Genomic DNA, 22,167 nt, shown 5'->3' on the forward strand with positions numbered 1-22,167 from the left:
TCAAGAATCAATCACTCGTAGACCACTAACTCCGTACACAGTCAAATCAGAACCTAAAACCGCACTGCCATCGGTTGGAGGCCCCATCTTACACGTACCGACTTGATGAAACCTTGGTCTTGTATTATAATGGTACATCGCACAACGCCAATAGTTGTCAGATCCGAAAACAAAGTCTTCACAGCCTGAGAGATTGGTGGTGTTTAAGCGAGCACCGATGCCTTGGAACGCTTTCGTGTTGGACAACTCTACGCCAATTCTTGATCCTTCGAGCAAAATACTCACGTCATATTCATCAGTGAAGTAGTTAGGGTATATAAGAGGGTACTCGAAGGGATCTGAAGAATTAAGCCTGACGTAACCTTTGCTCCTCGGACGAAGAATACTGGGAAATATATTAAAACTGTCATAGAAAGCAAATGGGCTGCTCATAGTGCTAGGTGGAAAGTCGAAGAGAATATCTGACACATCATAGACACTGCACCATATTTTTTATCAAACTTTCTCGAACGAGGATTCTCGCCCGTAGCTTTCACATAGGCCACGACTTGATGAGTACCTGTAGCCGAGATCGGGCCTGTAGAATTAACGAAATATTGTAAATATATATCACTCATTTCAACAGTACTTTTAGGAATAGTTTGCGATTGATTCAAATTGATAACTAAGCCTAGAAAACTATTCTGATCCTGTAAATTGTCACCAACTCTAAGATCTGAAATCAAAGAAATGTTCATGTCTTCTAAGTGTTCTCTTGGACCAACACCCGACAGTATTAGAAGTTGAGGGGAATTGTATGGACCAGCACACAAAATCACTTCCTTACGAACAAAAACATCGAAGGATTTACCATTTCTCACGTATCGCACGCCGAGAGTCCTTTTGCTACTTGCATGTATCAGAATTTTCACTACAGTAGCTTTGGTGAGTATGTGAAGATTTCTTCTTCCTCGTATTGGATTGAGGAAGGATCTGGATATACTCCTACGTTGGCCATCCTTGGATGTCATCTACGACCTCATGTAGCCTAGCTGAGATTCCGCACTGACGTCTCGTTCAGTGTATCCAAGCTCCTTGAAACTCTCCAAAATTGTTTCTGCATTGACGTCTGCGTATGGGAACCTCTCCACTCTCTGATATCCTCCAGTGGAACGGTATCTCGAGTTCGAGGCGATGTCCTTATTTCCGTTGTCCTCCGATTTCAGGAAGTACGGTAGAACTTCCTCGTAGCTCCAACCATCATTTCCAAGTTTCGCCCATTCATCGTAATCTTTCCTGTTTGCTCTGACGTAAAACATCCCGTTATGCGAACTACTTCCACCGAGGACTTTACCAGATGGCCAGAAACACCTTCCACCGTCTTCAGCAAGACAAGACTTACTCTGAGGTTGAGTATAGTAATCCCATATAAGATCAGAATTCGGGGTCCGTATGAAAGGTGTATATGCTGGGATAGTAATCGTCCCTTCCTGCTTCAAGTAACAGGACACTCCAAGAGGAAACTTCAGACAGACGGTTGGCCACTATGGATCCGCCGACTCCACCAACAATCACGAAGTCAAACTCTCTTCTCATAAGGCTCAAGCTTAATGGCGCGGAAGCGAGCACGAAAATAATTAGATGCAATGGGAATCCAAGAACCATATTGTCTGTATAGATCTGTAAGATATGAGAGAATATAAATTCTTAAAGTGGATGGAAATTGTACCTGTAGATCACATTCCAAATTCATCCAAAAAATGCAATTCACGGAAAGGACTGTAACCTAACCAAAATTAAGAATTTGGAAAGGACTTTTAAATATGTGTGAGCCGCAATGCTTCTGCCAGCATGTGACACAGTATGGTCGGGAATAAAGTATGCCGAAAGTTGACAAGATTGGTACTGTGTGGGAAGCGAGGAAGTAAAGTGCAGCTGTAGTGTGACGTTGGCTCTTGTTTAGAACAGTTATGATGAGAGTCTATCGACTTTGGCCTAGAGTATTCGAGAGAAGGCGTTTGTTGTCATTATTTCCACTTATACGGAAGTAGCAATTGTAGCGGGTCAATTTTGAAACATGTACAGACTTGTTCGAGCAACAGTTCCAGAAAAATCTTGCAACAAATCGGACAGTGATGTTACTCCTGTCAAAATTCCGCCAAACGTGATGAGTTTTGAGATGAATGCCACGTTGCACTGGATGGTTATGCGAAAAAACATTCAGAGGCCTCCCGATTGCACAATGGTAGCGTCGTCGTATTGTAATCAAGCGTTCCCGGTTTCGATATCCGGTGGGAAGCACGTAGTGGCTCGGGTCCCACTTTAAGCTGTAGGTTCAATCCCGATTAGCCTTACTCTGCATAAATTGGACTTAAAACACCAAATCAATCAATCAATAGAACGAACATTTAACATGCGTTCTGAGATTTAAACGACCTCGTGTTAAGACAACACGACCATTACACAGAAAAAACGTATGCTATATCAGGTAATGGCATAATCGGTGCTTACCTTGTCGAGGATGATCAAGGGAATGCTTGATCAAGGATACTAGTACTCAGGAAAGGTAAAGATCATTGGTTTTCTCACGGTTTGTGCATGACCTGATGAGATCTTGTCGGGATCGGAATCTATGTTTTAAAACAGAATCCTGGCAAGAAGAAAAAGCGACACCATACGAAGGTAGGGGATTACAGTTTCTGAAAAACCACTTTCAACAACGCATCATCTCAACGGGAACAGGCTTCGATGAAATGGCTATTTTGCACCATCCAGTGTACACGGGAAAAATCTCCTTGTCTAAAATACTTACCCCAGAGTTAAAAAGTAGGTTTAATTCCCTTGGACCTGCCAACTCACCTGGTCTCGCCCCGCCTGATGCTTATTTGTGGAGGATTCTAAGGAGAATGTCTACCGTGGCCGAGTGCCTCGTGATACTGATCAGCTCAAAATGAACATTATATGTATATTGCATTCAATTACAAGAGACAAATTTGCATACTATCAAGATCGCTATAAAAATGATTTGTGTTGGACGGACGACACTTGGATCATGTATACCAACTGTCATTTTTATGATCAAATTGTGCTGCTGTGTTGTTACAGGTGTAGATTCACTTAACGTTTATCATTATTCTTACAATAAAAAAAAAAACAGTACGCGTTCTGCATATCGGTGTACTCTATTTCCAGCCATACTGTAACATGCAAGTACTTGAGAAAAACATAATGCATAATTACGTATGGACTAATGATACGGAAACTGAAACTCTACATATACAGTTCACCATTAACATAAAGTTTAACTTCAATGAGTTGTGGACTTTCTCAACCTTCCTTACAAATAATTTGAAAAATGTGCAAAAGTACAGAATTTTAGCTGAATTCAGAAGAAGAATATTAATGTCTCACGAATGGCTATACACAAATACGAAAAACGGAGCACCAAATTGTACAGCTTTAGTATTTAGAAAAAAATACAAATTACCAAAGCTGAAAGAGTTTAACGGGTTACTATCTACCCAAAATTTGTGATTCTATTTTCATAATGTCACTTTTGCATTTTTTGGAAGAAACTTCATTTTTCACCCTTTAAATAAATATATTTAAAAAAAACTGCAAATGATATCCCATGTTAAGCAGATAGCACGTAAAGAAAAATATATATTTGAGAATAGAAGATATGTATATGAATCTCCAGCTTGTAACCAGAGGGATATTTCAAGATAGATTAAATATATAGGAGACAAAAATGATACTTATTCATCGAATTTGAAGTGGGAAACCCTAGATTAGCATGTGAAAACTTGAGTTTTCAAAGGAGCGAATCAACGGATTGACACTATGTAGTAAAGGTAATAGGCACTTCTGGGTTGTAACTAGCCCATTCCAATGGGATGGTTACAATGCAGAAGCGTCCGTGACTGTACAAACAGGCTAAAATGAAGGTAGCGCTAAAGAATACTAAGACAATACACTAACCACCTGTTTCGATTCCTGCAACTTCAAAAACAGAATGCATGTGCACGTGGACTTTCCTGAATTAGGTGAATGATAAATGCATGTTGATATGGGTACCGGTTCATGTTCGTGTTTCGTGTCATTGTAATTAATGGTGAATGAAAGTGCGATAATGAGAAATCTGAAGGTTTAGTCATGAATATAAACGGCGGTTTTTCCTTGCTGCTTGTCTTCGAGTCCAAAACCACGCTTATATTTGCACACGACTTGTTAGTTAGTTAGAGTTACGTATGTGGAAAGTTCACAAAAAAGTTGGTAATTTATATTACGATCTTTTATATTGATCTCTCTCGTGGTGACGAGGACGAACGATGAAGCGATGAAATTGATGAGGAGAGAAAACAATATTTGTGCCTTAACTAGGGTTAGAACCTGGGGCTCTGGCTTCGTAAGCGTTACGCTGACGACTCCACCACGGGCAGAGGTAAGCTTTTAAACAGGTTGGTTCGATAATTCCAAAAGTAGATTTTGATTTTCACGCAAACTCGTCAACGTTCGCAGTAGTAGAAAAGTGATGTGGTAGTCTCAGACACGTGTTTGGCAAAATGCTTAAAAATTTTATGAAATAGGTTTTTGCAGAAATTGTTTCTTTAAAATCTATTTACCTTTCAGATCGAGAAAACGGTGAAATGGCCGCCATACTGGTTACAAGAGATGCTATTTTTTTCAAAATACAGAAGAACTTTATACTTATTTTGTTAGCGCATTTATGATTGTAAATAATCTGACACACTTCCGTATACTATGTAGTACAAGACAAGTGGCGACGATAAACTATGACCCCTTCTCAACTGAGAGGGGGTGGATGGGACGTGCAAAATTTTGCAAAATTTCTGAGGAAATTAATGTTATTGTGCGACAGCATTCGAAAATAATATGAAATCCTTCTGTTCATATAATTGTCATACCTAGATTGCATGTTATACTTCTTTATACAAAGACAATGATATTGCCGCTGTATTGAATTCAATATGACCGGAAATCGTTTCCTAATTGCATCATTCTAGATCATGATGATGTATTGTGCAACGTGTCGTTTTGTTAAAAATGTTATGTAATATCTGAAAATCACTGGAAGAGAACTGCGACATGCGGTTGATGCAAGGAAGGAGAGAGAGGGTGGGCGAAAACTTCCAAATTTGGAAAAAAAATATTTATGTTATATTAAAATTATCTATAGCGATTTGTATCATTGTCGTTTTCTATCACTTCTATAGTTGTTATTTCCTGTAATTTAAGGTTATTACAAGCATAAGAAAACAGTTTTTCTTTGTGACGTTTCAGGAGAACACACGCTCCTTTCATCAGACATTTATTTTCATTTTGACTAAAGATACAGTTATAACAATGGTTAGTAATTTTTTAAACAAAAAGAATCCGTTATATAATGGATGTTGTCCATGTTACATTGTTGTAATATAGCAACTTAACAGTGAGAAAAGCAGTCTATTTTATTTTTATTTCAGATTTTTTTTAAAATTATGAATCCCAAATATCATCAGGTAATTCAAATTCATCATTGTTTTCACAAAGTCTCTTGATGGTAACATAGATCCAGAATGGAGTTTTCTTTTTCACAAATGGAGTAAGCCACCATCTTTAAAATTTAATGTAACAGAAAACATCAAGAGACTTTGTGAAAACAATGATGAATTTGAATTACCTGATGATATTTGGGATTCATAATTTTAAAAAAAATCTGAAATAAAAATAAAACAGACTGTTTTTTACACTGTTAAGTTGCTATATACTTAAGTTGTTTTGTACGGCCTTAACTCCGCCATTTAAAACAAGGCGTTAATAAATAAATAAATAAATATATTACAACAATGTAACATTGACAACATCTATTACATAACGGATTCTTTTCGTTTAAAAAATTACTAACCATTGTTATAACTGTATCTTTAGTCAAAATGAAAATAAATATCTGATGGAAGGAGTGTGTGTTCTCCTGAAACGTCACAAAGAAAAACTGTTTTCTTATGCTTGTAATAACCGTAAACTACAGGAAAATAATTCTATAATGCAAGCAATGCGTGCATACAAGAAAAACTCTATAGTTGTTGATGATATAGATTGAAATTGCAGCCATGTCGAATCCAACTTAATGGTAATGCAAATTATTAAATGTAGCAATAGTGTCCCGAAAAATACAACCGATTAGCGGTAGAACAGAACATTTCAATTTTGGTTTGTCTTCTCTCATAAAAATACATTTCAAACACATAATGCAATTTATTAAAAATCACAACAAGTTCATTTTCTGCAACGTGTAACAAGTTTTGATCTTGATGTTAGAAAGCGATTGTAATTCCTCTTCAGTGTCTTTATAATCATTTTACACTTCTCTTTCTGTCTAATGTTTCTGCATTTATGAGAATATAGTGTACTTTTCATTGCTTTATGGTTCTACTCATCTTCTGACCAAGGGTCGAATTCTATTAGCGACAATACACAGTACAAATGTAAATGGATAGACAGTGAATGCCATTTGAAGGATTTTTTTATTAAAATCACAGAAATATTAACGAGAACAACAAAATACATCGGGCACTAAAATTTAGTGAAAATTTCAAATAACACATTTGGAGCATGAAATGTATGTACTATAAATTGTACATAAATGTCCAAAAAACACAATAATTTTGTTTAAATTGATTATTGTGCAAATACACACAGAAAACTAAATGCATCAAAACACAAGGTCTACAAAAAATATATTATCTTCTAATTCTAATTTCTTCCTATTCATACTGTTAGGTGTCGGATCCTTCAGAGGTTTTTTAAAAGTGTATTCGCTATTATCTTAAAAACTGGTAGAGAGATATGAATAATTGGAAACAAAAATTTTGTCGGATCGTACAGGATGTCTAGAATATGTAAGAATTGAAATGAAATTATTGCTTTAAGTCACCCTTAACCACAGATAAGCTAATCAGTACTGAACCTACAGTCTAAAGTGGGATCTGAACCACTGGGAAATGTGGCTCCACCGGGTATCGAAACAGGGACCATTTGATTACAATTTCGACGATGTCGAATACATAAGAAGAAAACACTACGAGAATGTGGCACTAACAGTTGGTTATTGGAGCCACCTTTTCTTGATCATGTCAGAGCCTTTCTCTGCGATCATCATTATTGGTGCCATTGTATTTCCACGTGGAATCACTGGCATGATTGAAGCATCAATCACCCTGAGTCCTCTCACCCCGTACACGGCCAAATCAGGAGCTACAACCGCTGTGCGATCGGTAGGAGGACCCATCTTACACGTGCCCACGGGATGAAACCCAGTTTGCGTGTAATGGGTAATCACACACCGCCAGTAGCTGTCCGATCCGAAAACGAACTCCTCACAGCCTGGTAGATTGGTGGTGTTTAAGGTAGCACCAATAGCTTGGAACGCTCTCGTCTTGGACAACTCCACACCAATTTTCGCCGCTTCGAGTAAAACCTCAACGTCATAATCGTCACTCAAGTAGTTAGGGTAAATCAAAGGCTTATCAAAGGGGTCGGAAGTATTGAGTCGCAAATAGCCTATGCTCTTAGGACGAAGAAGATTTGGAGTGACAACAATGCTGTCATAGAAAACCGAGGATGGTACGATGCTTGGATTGTTGACGACGGTGGTCCCAAAATGAAACTCAATATCCGGTATATCATCAGGTGAACTCGCTTGTCCTCTGCAGTTTGTAGTACGAGGATTCCCACAAACAGCTTTTACGAAAGAAATGACTTGTCCTGTACCTGTAGCTGAAATTGGACCTGTTGAATTAACAAAATATTCCAAAAAATAATTACTCATTTGAACTAAGTTGTTAGGAACGGTTGATGTATTGTCTACATTGATAAATAAACCTTCGAAAGTAGAATGATCCTGCAAATTGCCTCCGACGTCAAGGTCAGATATGACACGTATCTTCAAATCTTGCAAATGTTTTCTAGGTCCTATACCGGACAGCATTAAAAGTTTGGGAGAATTAAATGCCCCAGCGCACAATATTACTTCTTTACGCGCATAAATATCAAACTCCTGTCCATTTTTAACATACCGTACGCCTACAGCTCTCATTTTATTACTATCTATAAGAACTTTAACAACAATGGCATCTGTGAGTATCAGGAGATTTTTTCTTCCTCGTATTGGAGTCAGGAAAGACCTGGACATACTTCTACGTTGACCATCCTTGGAAGTCGTCTGTGCTCTCATGTAACCAATCTGAGATTCCGCATTGATATCTCGCTCTGTGTACCCGAGTTCCTTCAAACTTTCCATAAGGACCACCACATTGGCATCTGCGTACGGAAGCCTCTCCACCCTCTGATAACCTCCGATCGAATGGTACTTGGTGTTTGATGCTATATCCTCATCTCCGTTATCCTCAGATTTCAGGAAGTAAGGAAGAACTTCCTGGTAACTCCAACCGCCATTCCCAAGAGCGGCCCATTCGTCGTAGTCTATCTTGTTTCCTCTTGTATACAACTTCCCATTATGTGAACTGCTTCCTCCGAGGACTTTACCAGTTGGGCAAAAACATCTTCTGTCGCTTTCCGAGAGGCAAGCCTTGCTCTGAGGTTGAGTGTAGTAATTCCAGATCAAAGGAGAGCCGTCTTCTGTTTCGTAGAAACTCAATGAAGGAATATTGATAAGTGGGAGGTCATCGTCTCTTCCTGCTTCGAGTAACACGACGCTCCAAGAGCAAACTTCAGACAGTCGGTTGGCCACGACGGATCCACCTACCCCACCACCAACAACCACGAAGTCAAACTCCTTTCGTAACAAGCTGCGAGCCAATCTCGTGGAAGCAAGTATGCTCAAGATTAGGTACCATGGAAATCCACGAGCCATAGAGGAAAATAGTATAATTCTTATCTGCAAAATACAAACAATATGAAGTTACAATATTATTAAATTCTGAACCTCGTTGACAAAAATGCATTTGTAAATGGAGAAGTACCTCAATTATAAAGTTGTCTCCCAACGATTCCTACCGTACATTAACTCAAAGTTGCAAATGCTAGTAAAATATGAATGGCTCTCTGAATGACTATTGAAAGCATTCTTTGGGAATTTGGTAATTGCGTTTAGGATTTAACCTCTGAATACCCAATATCAAAGGAAATAGTAGGCGTTTTGTCCATTACCATTTTCATTTAGTATATTTCACAAAAAGTGATGATCATGACTTGAAAAGTCATAAGTTCAATAAGCAGAGGACAATATCTGCTTCGAATCAACGGAATTCCATACCTTAAAACAACACACCATGTAGAATACAAGAGAATTAAAATGGTGATGGACAACGTGGCTACTATTATATTTGCCGTTGACTGTAACTCAATTCTGGTGTTTTAGATATCAGATTTTCCTCCAGATTCATGAGTGGGCCTATATTGTGGGTTGTGCCTTTCAGAGCCCAGGGTGCGTATATTAAGAAAATCCCAGAAAGGTTCTATGCTAGCGGAATTACCTAAAAGAAATGGCGGCCAAGAGTACATATAACGTAAGTTAGCACCGTTAAACATTAATATATATATGCCTTTCCAGACTTTTTTTTTTAAAAAAAAAAGTGGTGGGCCTTGGTCGTCGTTAAAGAATCTTCGCAAATAATCCCGTTAGACCAGATCGACCACAGCAGGAACACAAACTATATTAGCGCCAAGTTATCTGAAATCTCGGAAAATATGTGAACTATAGGCTTCCCCCGTAACTTATACTAGCAAGGCTAGCGCCAATTCCATGGAAATTCCAAAGAAGGAACCAAGCAGGAAAAGCGTCAGAGAAAATCCATTGTCAAAAAGGTGGTAAACATTAGATTCAATTATGCTCTCTTCAACTTTGGTTACCTTTCATGAATTCCGGTCTCTACCAAGCTTGAAATTTTCAACCTTTAAATACAGATATCAAAACGAAAGCAACTAATGCTTAGATCTTACAATTACAAAACGCAAAATTAAGATGAAAAGTATTGGAATTGAAGACAAAAGTTCTCCATCCTCAATATTTTCATAGTTCAATAGGTTAGTCATTACTTCGATATGTTAAATTAGGAAATATATTGCAATGATCCACATAAATACGAAATTGGTTTTCAGTACTATACAATGAGTATAATGCTGTGCATAAAGAGTTCTTTGTTGTGAAAGTTAATATAATATTTATTTGATTTTAAATATTACTGTTGTTGATACGAATTCTGAAATAAAAACTAAACTATTATGTTCTATACTAATGTCCAAAATTAAAGCAACAAACGGAAATTCTTTCCCGTGCGTCCATTTGACCACATAATATGATCAGGTGATAGTAATATTTATGATGTAATAGACAACTGGTTTAAGAATGAAAATAAACTAACCTTAATCTGCCAGGATTTATCAACAAAAAAATCACCATAGCAACAGGTTAAACTTGGTAAATTTATCAAAGAAAAAATCACAAGAGGAAAGGATTTCTGTTTGTTGCTTTAATTTTGGACATTAGTGTAGATGGAAGAAAGTCGAGTAAAACGCAATAAAAGAAGAAGGGAATGACATGTTCGTTAAATCTAAACTTTTTAAGTATACCTTGGCAATAAAAAATACTTCGGTGCTTAGAGGGTACCTGTATTTGTTATAGGCCATGTTTGGTCTTGCGGCGGGCTGCCTACGTGCTGGAAAGAGAAGTGGGGAGCAGGGAATACGCCGCAGACCAACCAGACAACAGCGGTGGCGCCGAGAGTTAAGACATCGCAGGAGGAGGTGCTGCGCGCACTTCGATCTACAAGCTGCTGTGCTTCTGATCTCGCTGAATTGTTCGCTTCCTCGCTACCCACTTCCCTTGGCAGCATGTACCGCCCGCTGTAAGACGAGACAAGAGCTATAGCGTGGACGTGGCTGCACACATAGAGGAACAACATTTTGTATATCGCCGATGGCTCGCAGCTTTGAAAGGAATTACGAAGATAAATTGTTTGACTTGCTCTTCGTTGAGCGCTGTGAAATTTTGTTGATTTTGTGTGGCTATACTTAAAGAAATGGAAGTCCCATTAAAGCAGGGAAGATGTCAGACATTTTTTTTACAGATAGGCTATGTTTACAACATAGGAGATACTAGTGCTTGGAAGAAGACATACTTTTGCGAGTAACTGCAACTAGTTACCATTTAAGATTAATAACTCAGTCACTTAGTTACGTTTTGACTAGTTACTATTTAAGATTAATAACTGAAACTCATTTTCGGACTACTACTATTTGAGATTAGTTACCGTAACTCGTTATTTTTTAAGCGAACTAGCCCTTGCATAGTAATGCAATAGAATCAGCAGCTAAAGAACGTATAGGATACCATAAACCGAGAAAAAGTAAGCCATGGTTTGATAATGAATGTCATAATCTAATAGAAATAAGAAATCAGGCTAGACTTAGGTGGTTAAATAACTCTGATGATACAAATCTAAACAATTATAATAGAATAAAGCGAGAAGTTAACCGCACGTTTAGAAGTAAAAAAAGAGATTACTTGAAAAGCAAAATTAACGAAATTGAAACAGCAAAAATAAAAATATCAGAGATTTATATAAAGGTGTAAATGAATTTAGAAAGGGGTGGCAACCTAAAGTAAACTTGATAAAAGATAAAGACGGTGGTTTTCTAGCTGACCCAAGCGATATTCTAAATAGATGAAAGAACTACTTTAATGACCTTTTAAATGTCCATCGAGGACAAAAAGAATTGCCTTAATGTCAGAGCAGCGTGTGGAACGTTGAAGCAAAAGGAATGCTGCGGAATAGGAGTTGAATGCACTTACCACTTATTCGAAGTTGCGACCTCTCACTTCTACAGTTTCCGTCCGTCACAAGAATTTAACGTGCAAGGGTACTTTCTAACAGAAACAATAAAGTCTATAACACGCTCAGGTTTCTTTTACCGTTGGGCTATAATGATACGTTAACAAGGAAGGTCAAGGGATATTTTCACTTTTTATTTGGGGGAAACGTTTTCAAATCTAATATTCCATTACGATGCTCATTACTCGCTATTTACTTTGAATATAGGAACGGTGCATTGCCTATCACCGAATCAACATTGGGCACTTTTTATTATCAAACAATTGTTTCAGGGCCACAAGGACACAATATACCTCTGCAATTACCTACTGTTGCTTTATTATGCTTCCTCATCTACTGCTCAGACATTCTGCAGGTATCTTCACTGGGTGCGCCATGTGATGTGCTACTTTCTCATATGTCATTTGAACACCATCGACTTCTTCGTCCATAGCAAAGAAAGAGTTTTCTTAAATATACCGAACTGAGGAAGAAGCTTTCTTCATCACAATTCTACAAGTTAGCAACGCAGCACCGAGCCACTACCTTCGAAGAACAAAGAGCGAGCGACTAGATTAAAAGTACGATTATAAAGATCTGTTTTGCAAATGAAATAACTATAAGAATGGTAATTTGAGATCTGGAATTTGCGTTTGTGAGACTCACAATACTCTGTTCCAAATAGTTGATCCCAGTTTTAAGATTATTGTGTAAAAAAATATTCGATATAGAACAACGATTATTTTTTTCATTCTACAGAAAGGACTCATGTAAAAGTTGTAAAAGGGAGATCATTTCAAATCACACCGAAGTTTCAGCAATCTGAAGTTCAAGTTTTAGATACATACATATAGTACATAAATGCATTTTCGTACTTTTTCTTAACACATACTATATTGAAAAAAGTTTAGGCATAAAGTACTAAAAAGAAAAATTTTCAACGATTTCACAAAGGTACTCGTATAATACGAACATGGGTGCTATCTGCGTGGTCATATGAACAGCGAAGAGTGAAATACTGTGGTAATCAAAATGATTGAATGATTAGGTTTGTTTTACTTCACTTTTCTGCCACCTTTGGCTAATTGCGAATATGAGGATGAGTGATGAAGGGACATTCACCTATAATGAAATTGATGAAGGGACATTCACAAAGAACATCCAATTCCAAGCCTCTGACCCATGGCATCGTAGCGCGCTGTTCTAACCACTCGGTATCAATCATTATTAAACGAATAACAAGCACCTCTTGATGTGCACTCGATCAAAAAAGGTTTACAGTTAATCTAAAAGGGGAGCAAAGTTTCAAGAACGACGACAGAAAGCACTTACCGTTGTTTACCCACGGTTCGACCGTATTAATCAATGTTCCCGTCCTGCCTTCCTGCTGAAATGCCACTTTGAACTTATCTGTCACAGGGAGAAATTTCAAGAAGTTTTTATCATGCATGTTTATGGTGTGGGTTGTTTCTTCCCGTTTCTCTTCAACGGGAAACAAACGTAAGCTATGTTTACCGAGTGTGTATCTTGTGTCGAATAGAGTTGAAGAAAGTTGAAACCCAATGACGCGAAGGTAGGTTACCACTCGAGCACTCGGGTTCGAAAGCCGGCCTGGTCACTGGTGTCCCTTCATCAACCCAAGGGGCTTCTAAAATTTAGGCTCCTGGGCTATCATTTGTTTTGGGCCCAATCAACATTATCATTATTCAACATGTAATTCTAATTAACATGGTACTTCAATTACACTAATGGCATGCTCTGTATTAATAACACTTACGATTCTCCTAAGCTGTCCGTTAGGCAACTTTCTGAAAAATCTGCCTCGTGGTGTACCTCGTTTTCTCAGAGCAAATACGCTTCGAATATGCAATTGATATCATGTTCTTTAGGGAATTTCAGCTGCCATACAGACTTGCACTCCGGTTATAATACAGAGTATCCACCGTGAGACTACAAACATTTTGAAAAATTATTTCTTTTTCATTACAGGTCATACTGTTGTGATTCCAACAGGAGCAGAAGCAGAAACTCAAAAAGTTTACGTGGTATTAATGTTGTAGTTCGCGCTAAAACCACAGTGGCGCTAGAACAATCAATTCTTTCGAAAATGGCGATTCCAAACGAGCGTGCACAGGTTGTGTGGTGGTATTTGATTTAGTTTCTAAAACATGCGTGCATGTTTAATTCTTCTTTATTTTGAGCATCGCACCACCTAAATTTCATTCCGTGCCCCTAGATAATCCTCCCGCCGCTGCTGGAATCCGGCATCCAGGAAGACGTTGCAGATAATATGTGGAGATAGTTGCGCCCATGTGCAAGTGCACTGAACTAAATTTTGTGAGTTACACTAAAAACTCTGGGAGTTACATTATCGTTTTCATGTATAGTAATGATTGTATACCATTTTTTGTTTCCACTCACATATATGTTTAAAATGTCGGAATCTCACGGTGAACACCCTGTACACTACTGAAAATAGGGTTATGACGTAAGAAGTTATTTAAAAGGCTAGAAACTTCTTCCTTCTGACCATGGCCGTAAGGGGGGGGGGGGTCGTTAGAATGTGTTTAGATCAGGCAAATAAATAATAAAAATAATACCAATAATCATGAAAATTATACAGAAGTCATTAAATATCATAAAACAATTTTATTCCATTTACTATTATTATTGTTGTTATTATTACTGTTATTATATACTTGAGGAGACTTTTCCATTGCATGTGTGGGGTGTAAGGGGCACCTTCCACGTAGACGCCCAAGAGTCAACCTCACTTCCACGCAGCTCTGGCGACTGGAACTATGGCCAGTATAATTTTGTGTGTATTGTCCTGCTTTTTGTTCTTATGTGTGCTTAGTGCCCGTTTACAACCCCAGCTTTTAACAGAAGTCAGAATATTTTAAGATTTTTAGTTATTCAACGTTAGAGTTGTTATTTGTCCTGGTAAGGGGCTGACCCCGTATAATGTGACGGGTGCAAAATAGCCTAAGTGCTGATGCACCCAAAATTTTAAGTTCAAATCCATTGAATAAAGAAAAAAAAGTAAAGTAAAAAGTAAAGTGTTCCCCTGTGCTTAGCACCACGCCATGAAGGCGTATAGGGGGTGTGGGGGTAACGCCCCTCACTTTCTTGATCCGGTCATTAGTAGGGGTGATGTGATCAGCATCACGCCCTGACCGCCTTTACCCCCCAGGGTTTCCCCCAGGTACCCATGTTATTCGACGCTGGGTGGGCGCCGGGGCCGCTTCCAACGTTAGAAAAGTTCCCGGATTTGAACCGGCCGGGGATCGAACCCGGGACCATGAGCACGGTAGTCAGACGCGTTACCGACTGAGCCACCGGTGTCTTTCATTCTCTTTCACATTTCATAGAGTTTAGCATAACTGAAACGTATACTTATTCTATTTTGTTATTAACTTTAAGATTCCACGTACAACAAAAAGCTTGCAAAGTTAGATGAAAATGTAATCATATAGTTTAAGTAATTTGAACTTCCACATAAAAAAAACAACTTAAAATTTGGAATTTTCAGAACCTGGAACATGTTTCGCACAAGTTTCATGAATTGCAAATGTTTAAAAATTCTATCCCAATGGTCTCTGTATATTTATAAAGTTTTTAATTTTTTTTAAAATCAGTTCCTAATTTTTGTTTCTGAACTTCCATTAATTAAACATACCCATCTAAACACGGCCTTGCTTCTAACTTCTTTCATGAAATAACCAAGTAAAAGGACTTTGACATGTTAATGTTCTATTATCATAATGTTACGGATTTTTAATAGTTATTATTATTATTTATTCCTTGTTTTGGATGGCGAAGTTAAGGCACAAGCCTTTTCTTCCACTCAACCTTCTCTACTTTACATTTTATAAATTGATTTTTATAGCTAACTGTATGTGAAATATATAAAAACTAAAAACAGAAAGATACATACACACTAAGTAAAAAACAATACACGTAAAACAAACACACACACACAACAAACTTACTAAAATTACAGAAAAAGTCGCTGGGTGTTGGTCCTGCAAGTTTACACTAAGGTTTAATTTTATTTCCCTGTTTTCAGTACTGGTAAGTTGACTCCAGAAGATGATTTCTTAATTTTCATTTCAATTGGCCGAGAGAAGAAGAGTTTCTTATGTCATTGGAGAGGTCGTTCCACGCTCTGCTAGCAGTGACCGTTAAGGAATTTCCATAAAACGTTGTCTTGTGGGAGGGGATGGCCAGAAAAAAGTTGTCTCTTGAACGGGTGGCGAAGGTGTGTGCTGCACTTAGGGGTTGAAATGGAGAAGGTAGTTAGGAGGGCTCTCGTGAGTTTCCTATTTAGTAGAGCGCTGTAAGAGTGTGGAAGCGGCGGCGAGTGGAAAGGTCGAACCAGCCGAGATCCTTGAAAGTCGGGGTCAGGTGGTCAAAATATTTGATATTATAAATGTAGCGCGCACGTGCATTTTGTATTAGCTGTAGACGTCTTGCTAGTTCACTGTTGAGGTCAATATGCGTCAGGTCACAGTAATCTATTTGAGACAGAACTAACGACTCCACGAGTGTTTTCTTTACCTCTTGCGGTAAAATGTTTTTAAGGCGATACAGCGAGTGTAATGCTGCGTAGGATTTTTTGCATATGGCCTTCACATGGTCACTCCAAGTGAGGTTTTCGTCCACAACGACTCCCAGGTCTTTGACCGAAAGCGACAACGAAATGGGGTTTCCTTCGACAAGAATGTCAGGGATGGAGGTCTTTTCTGTTGTAGAAATGAGCTGACTTGAGCCAATTAAAATTCATTTTGTTTTTTCAGCATTTACTCGCAGACCGTTTGCCTGAGAACACTTGCAGACGTTCATAATATCAGCGTTTAGGGCTTTCATGGCCATATTGATGCTTGTTTTAGGGAACGACAAATTACATTGGACGTCATCAGCGTACAGATGGTAATTTGTCGATTGAAAGGTTCCAGATATATCAATTACGTACATGGAGAACAGCAGCGGAGACAGAACGCCACCTTGGGGTACACCGCAATTCGTCGGCAGCCACGACGACTTATTGTCAGAAACGAATGTGCATTGCTGTCTGGCTGCTAAATATGAGCGAGTCCAGTCAACAGCGGGTTGGGAAAAGTTGAAGTAAGATGACAATTTCGCCAGTAGGATATCGTGGTCTACGGTTTGGAAGGCTTTGCTGTAATCGAGGAGAACTAGCATTGTCAAATATCTCTTATCCATCGCCGACCTTACATCATCCACCACTTTAATGAGGGCTGTGCTGATGCTGTGTTGTGGGCGGAAACCGGACTGGAAGGGGTTTAACAATTTTTCGATTGCACATAGTTAAAAATTTGCTCGTGAATGTTTTCAAATACTTTTGACAAAGTGCGGAGAATACTGATCGGTCGAAAATCTGAACGTCTCTTGTCACTTCTGTGCTGGCCCCTGGACTTGAGGCCAATAGGCTGTAGCCTAAAGGTAAAGCCCATCCTGCTCATCCTTATCTGCACTTTGAAACGTATATTACTTCAATAAAACATGATTTCAATTTTTAAACAAAGTGTATTCATGTGTACCATTCACACATATTCAGTACATCATTGTTTAACTAGCTCCTTCAAGTCAAAGTTACATTTTCAAACTTGTACCATAGAATATAAAACACAATATTTTCAATATGTATTTTACTTACTATCTTACAGTATCGTACACCACATAACGTTCTGCATTATGATGATGGTAAATCTTTCTCACCTCTTTCGAAGTCCACCATCCTCTTAATAGCGGATTTCTTAATTACATTCCTTATGCAATTTTGTTACTTACTTAGTGGTAATTGTCATTTTATTTGTCATTCTACGCAGAAATATAAAAAAGGATGTAGCAATCGCAGATCCGCATGTGTGGCCGCGGTGGCTCAGTCGGTAACGCGTCTGACTACCATGCTAAAGGTCCCGGGTTCGATCCCCGGCCGGTTCAAATCCGGGAACTTTTCTAACTATGGAAGCGGCTCCGGCGCCCACCCAGCGTCGAATAACATGGGTACCTGGGGGAAACCCTGGGGGGTAAAGGCGGTCAGGGGCGTGATGCTGATCACATCACCCCCACTCACGACCGGATCAAGAAAGTGTGGGGCGTTACCCCCACACCCCCTATACGCCTTCATGGCGTGGTGCTAAGCACAGGGGAACACTTTACTTTTATCTTTTTTGCATGGAAAACTATTTAAAAATTACAGAAATATATTTAAACTCAAGGTCACGTATAGGTTAGCCTATCTCAGCGAAGAGCGAATCAACAACAATCTTGGACAAACTTCTCACACAAGCTCTTTTTGACACACTTTGAGAACAAAATAAATATTTGATTAAGGTAGTTGGTTTCACATTTAGTTGCAAATAGTTCAAGATGCATTGCATTTATGATAATCTTACTCATCGTCAGCTATGAATTTTTGAAGTAAAATTGAAAAGATATTCGAAGAAACACGAGGCTAAAATATAAGTGAGAAACAATACATTTGAAAACATAGTAAGGGCTGTGTAACATTTGATAGTTGGAAGCAAACATTAATATAATATAAACTGAGGAACCCCCCCCCCCCGCATTTGATTAGCACACTAGTCCAAACGAAACTCCTCTGGCGAAATACTAACACACTGCAACACGACGAACCATTTCGACAATTAGCTAATGGCCCCATGCTCTCTTGATCATGTCAGAGCCTTTCTCGGAGATCATCATTGTTGGTGCCATTGTGTTTCCTCGCGGAATCACGGGCATGATTGAAGCATCAATCACTCGCAGACCTCTCACCCCGTACACGGTCAAATCAGGAGCAACAACGGCACTGCGATCGGTTTTAGGACCCATCTTACACGTACCTGTTTGATGAAAACCGTGTCTTGTGTAATGGTACATTGTACAACGCCAATAGTTGTCAGATCCGAAAACATACTCTTCACAGCCTGGAAGATTGGTGGTGTTTAAGCGTGCACCAATGGCTTGCAAGGCTTTGGTGTTGGAAAGCTCTACGCCAATCTTTGATGCTGCCAGCAAAACGTTCACGTCATATTCATCAGTGAAGTAATTGGGGTATATAAGAGGATAGTCAAAGGGATCAGAAGAATTAAGTCGGACATAACCCTTGCTTTTCGGACGAAGAATAAGGGGAATAATATAAACACTGTCATAGAAAGCAAAGTTAGATAACTTCGATGGACTATTCAAAGTTGCAGGCTCAAAGTGGAACAGAATATCTGGCACATCATCTACTATTGATGTAGAACTAGAATTCTCGCACATTGCTTTCACACAGAACGCGATTTGTAGAGTGCCCGAGGCTGAGATTGGACCTGTAGAATTAACGAAATACTGTAAATATTTATTACTCATTTCAACAGTACATTTAGGAATTGTCTGTGACTGATTCAAATTCACAACTAAGCCTCGGAAACTAGTGTGATCCTGTAGATTGTCACCAACCTTTAGATCGGCAATCACGAGAATTTTCAAATCTTCTAAGTGTTCTTTGGGGCCTATACCCGACAGCATTAGGAGCTGAGGAGAATTGAAAGAGCCAGCAGACAATATCACTTCCTTACGAACAAAAACATCGAAGGATTTACCGCTTCTAACATATCGCACACCTTGAGTTTTATTGCTAATTGGATCTATCAGAATTTTCTTTACAGTAGCCTTAGTGAGTATATGAAGATTCCTTCTTCCTTGTATTGGATTAAGAAATGATCTGGACATACTCCTACGTTGACCATCCTTGGATGTCATCTGCGTTCTCATGTAGCCTAGTTGAGATTCAGCATTGATGTCTCGTTCTGCGTATCCCAGTTCCTTCAAACTCTCCAAAATGGTTTCCACATTGGAGTCTGCGTATGGATATCTCTCCACACTCTGGTATCCTCCTGTAGAATGGTACCGTGTGTTCGACGCTATGTCTTCGTCTCGTTGTCCTCTGATTTAAGAAAGTAAGGGAGAACATCCTCGTAGCTCCAACCATCATTTCCAAGTTCCGCCCATTCATCATAATCTCTGCTGTTGCCTCTGACGTAAAACATCCCGTTATGAGAACTACTTCCTCCGAGGACCTTACCAGACGGCCAGAAACACTTCCTACCGTCCTCAGCGAGACAGGACTTATTTTGAGGTTGAGTGTAGTAATCCCATATCAGATCGGAATTTTTGCTTCGTACATACGGTGTCAATGATGGGATAGTAATCAGCGGCAGGTCATCGTCCCTTCCTGCTTCAAGTAAAAGGACGCTCCAAGAGAAATCTTCAGACAGACGGTTAGCTACTATGGATCCGCCGACTCCTCCACCAACAATCACGAAGTCAAACTCGCTTCTTCTCGAGTTGCAGGTTGATGTCATGGGACCCAGCAAAATACAAAAAAGATGCCACAGGAACCAAGCGACGATATTGTCTTGTTTAGTTCTGTAAAATAAGAAATAATATATATGCTTAAGGTTGCTGTAAATTGTAGCTCAAATAATAAAATTCATCCAAAAAATGCAATTGTCGATAAAGACTGTAAACTAAAAAGAAATTAAGAAATTGGAAAGATAGACTAAATATGAGCGAGCGGAAATGTTCTTTCCAGCAGGAGACTTAAACGTTGTGTTTCATTTTACAGTATAGCCGGGGTTAAAGCATACCGAGTTAGCAACACTGTACACCGTTGGTATTGTGTGGGAAGCGAGGAAGAGCTCCAGTGTGACATTGGTTCTTACTGAGAAGGGTTATAGTGTGAGGCTATCCGCATTGGCTTGGAGTATTAGACATTAAACGTTTATTTCCGAGCATTATTTCCGCTCAAACGTAAGTGGTTGTTGTGGCGGGACCAGTTTGAAACATGTGTACACTTGTTCCGGCCAGACTTCAAGAAAAGTCCTCCAAGAAAGCGCACGGTGTTGTTACTAAACGCACGGATATGAAATTAGGTTGGTGGCTGGCAGAAGTTGGCGCTGTTGCCACGTCAGAGCACAAACCCGTGTGTTCGGAGGTTTAAGAGAATGAAAGATCTTGTTGTAGAGTTGGTCTTTGTAATGCATGTGATACAAACACGGATGACACAAAAGTGGCCCGGAGAGAGGTTGGTCTGACGCTCGAACTAGGCAACGCAGCCCGGTTGACGATGCCACGCAGTGCGCGGGAACCAGCTACTTTTGTCCCGCTCTCGCATTGCTTTTCCCATATGTGGTACCGCCCAGCCGCCTATTTCATGACCGTGCGTTTAGTGACAAAATTCCGTCGAACGAGACGAGCGTTGAGATGAATGCCATGTTACACTGGATGGTCGTGTAAATATATCTAGAACCAGAAAGAGTTTAGGGATTTGAAAGACAGAGTGAGATGATAACACGGTCCGTACAATGGCAAAACATATGTCATATGTGGTAGTGGCATAATCGGGCCATACTTTAAAGACAATGATCAAGGGAATACTCAGGAAAGGTACAGAGGATTGGATGTCTAACGGGTTGTGCATGATCTCACGATATTTTGTCGGGATCGTAATCTGTGTTTTAGAACACTTGCAACAACGCATAATCTCAAAGGAAACAGACTACCCGCTTGATGAGTTTAATATTTTTCTTGGTGCATCGACACAAATGGCCATTTTCCACTCCTCAGTGTATGAGGGGGAAAATCCCCTTATCCACCGCCTGATGCATATTTGTGGGGAAACCTGAAGGAGCGTGTCTACTGCGATAAGTGCCTTGTGATATTGAATAGCCCAAAATGAACATCACATGTATATTGCATTCAATTACATAGGACGCAACTGCAATATGTTTGCATACTTGCCAGGTCGCCATTAAAAATGTTTGGTGTTGAATGGACGGCGCTTGGAACATGTGTGCCGACTGTCATGTTTATGATCAAATTTGTGTGCACTATACCTGTTGTGTTGATACAGGTGTTCATTCAGATGTGTTAATGCAGGAAACATTTTTCATTATACTTACAAGATTAAATAAAAGAGTACGTGATCTGACTTTCGGTATACTTTATTTCCGGCAATATTGCAACATGCACGTACTGGAGAAAAGCATAATGCACAATTTCATTTCGAATAAAGATACTGAAGTGGCCGCGGTGGCTCAGTCGGTAACCCGTCTGACTACCATGCTCAAGGTCCCGGGTTCGATCCCCGGCCGGTTCAAATCCGGGAACTTTTCTAACGGTGAAAGCGGCCCCGGCGCCCACCCAGCGTCGAATAACATGGGTACCTGGGGGAAACCCTGGGGGGTAAAGGCGGTCAGGGGCGTGATGCTGATCACATCACCCACACTCACGACCGGATCAAGAAAGTGTGGGGCGTTACCCTCACACCCCCTATACG

General features: G+C 39.4%; 3 pseudogenes; all 3 read right to left on the reverse strand.

Annotated features, from left to right (window-relative positions):
• LOC145992518 (glucose dehydrogenase [FAD, quinone] pseudogene) lies at positions 1–432 on the reverse strand (annotated as a pseudogene).
• Positions 433–7,087: 6,655 nt separating this feature from the next.
• Positions 7,088–8,854, reverse strand: LOC145992519 (glucose dehydrogenase [FAD, quinone] pseudogene; annotated as a pseudogene).
• Positions 8,855–18,491: 9,637 nt separating this feature from the next.
• LOC145992520 (glucose dehydrogenase [FAD, quinone] pseudogene) lies at positions 18,492–19,607 on the reverse strand (annotated as a pseudogene).
• Between the last annotated feature and the right edge of the window lie 2,560 nt (positions 19,608–22,167).

This window comes from Lepisma saccharinum, chromosome 9 (genome assembly GCF_977018435.1).
Source record: "Lepisma saccharinum chromosome 9, izLepSacc3.1, whole genome shotgun sequence".
Lineage (NCBI taxonomy): Eukaryota > Metazoa > Arthropoda > Insecta > Zygentoma > Lepismatidae > Lepisma > Lepisma saccharinum.